General features: G+C 36.2%; 1 long non-coding RNA gene across 1 annotated transcript; it reads left to right on the top strand.

Annotated features, from left to right (window-relative positions):
- The first annotated feature begins 350 nt into the window (after positions 1-350).
- On the top strand, positions 351-1,311 carry LOC118433443. The gene is made up of 2 exons (XR_004833374.1): positions 351-524; positions 964-1,311. It is a non-coding gene; the product is annotated as an uncharacterized LOC118433443 (long non-coding RNA).
- The last annotated feature ends 524 nt before the right edge of the window (positions 1,312-1,835 follow it).

Here is a 1,835-nt window from a genome sequence, read left to right as displayed (position 1 = left end):
TACAACACTGATATTACTGATATGTATACATTGACTAATATTAAAAAGATTGCGGGTATGTACATATATGTAACACTACAAATATAGATACATAGATTTAACCCCTTTGTAAAAAAAGGCATATTAACCATGCGTCAAAACAATCTTGACCTGTCAAAATCCAATCTTACTATTCAACCGGCATCCAGTCTTGCTATTTAACTTAAGCATAATTATTGTCCAGCATGACGTGTTTCTATAACCACTTAACGACGAAACCACTAACGACAAAGTAATGACATTTACCAGAAAACTTTACCCATTTCGGCTTAAATGTAATTATGTCATTACTGGACCCTCTATGAGGACGCGAACGGAAATATTTCGTGGTATTTGCCTCGTTAATTCCATACCCATAAAAGCTGCAACGATCATATAAAATTTCACAGTTCATCAATTCCAACATTTTGGAAATCCTTTACAGCCACAAGCAGAAATAACAGAAATCTGTAAACATGAAGTTGGTTTTTCTTTTCACTGTTTGCGTAAGTACTCACATTCAATATGAATCCTGAAAAATTAGACTTACATACGAATAGTCTGCGTACTCTCAACAATATCATATTTCGCATCTTAGCAAATTTTTTCTAAATAAATTCGCGAAGTAAAAACATTTCCTTGGTAAAGTTCGCAAACTTCGCAAAATTCGCAAGCTGAGCTTCATTGGCCAAATATGCAAGGTTTGCGAACATTGACAATATTTCATTTTAAATAAAATTGAGTAAAATTCTTTCAATGACAGAACAGTTGGATTACACTCTCCCAACGTTGCCCAATTAATACGCCACGTTGTCTAATTTTACCCCATGTGGCGTAAATTTTACTCAACTGTTGTATCATCCCAAATCTAACTCAACCAGGAGTATATTTTACTCAAATTTATTTCGAGCGTTTAAATATTTATTTATCTCTCTTGCCCGAAAGGTTATCCTGATCGCATTCATTGCCACACCCTCTTTTGGCATCCCAATGGAACAAAATTTTCGTCAAGAGAGGAAAGAGGACCCGCATGCGCAGAGGATTAACGTTCGTCCACCAAATCCCCCACCAAACCCACCAGCCCCCAATCGTGCCCAACCACCGCCACCTGGCCCACCGCCAAATCGCCCACTTCCTCCAGTACCCCAACCAAGGCCTGATTCTCCAACATTGGGACATCATTAAAGATTCTCAGGATCTTATTCAAAAAATTCAACTATTAAAATTCAACTCCTGAAAATATAAACATGTTTCAACTACATATACAAAGAAATAAATCAAATATAATCCAGATTAATGAAGTACTTGTACATACATAAACAATAAGAAAATGTTAAAGTTGTACTTTTCTGTTTCTTAGGAGGAGAACGTCACCACCTGCCCTTCACAGATCTCGATGCCCTTTGGATATGCGGTAGGGTCCTATGAGTGTACTAAAACCCTGAAGTGGTTTGACTCCATGGCCACATTTGCGCCCGCCACACCCACTCGAAGGGATGAAAACCACAAAAGTTACCAACTTCAAAAATCCACCAAAAATCCAATTTTGCTCGGATTTTTATAAAATTTGCATTTTTGTGATCCCCGATACTTGTCTGATAATATCCAATAGCAATCTCAACTTTTTTGATTTTTTCGAAATTTTCGAGCTGATGAATTATTCGAAAAAATTCAAAATTTCAAAAAAGTTGAGATATCTACTGGATATGATCACACAAGTATCTGGGATCACAAAAATGTAAATTTTATAAAAATCCGAGCAAAATTGGATTTTTGGTGGCATTTAAAGAACATGAAAACAGGGCTTTTTTCGTGTT

Source organism: Folsomia candida, unplaced genomic scaffold, assembly GCF_002217175.1.
Source record: "Folsomia candida strain VU population unplaced genomic scaffold, ASM221717v1 Fcan01_Sc052, whole genome shotgun sequence".
Lineage (NCBI taxonomy): Eukaryota > Metazoa > Arthropoda > Collembola > Entomobryomorpha > Isotomidae > Folsomia > Folsomia candida.
This window is presented reverse-complemented; position numbering and strand designations above follow the sequence as displayed.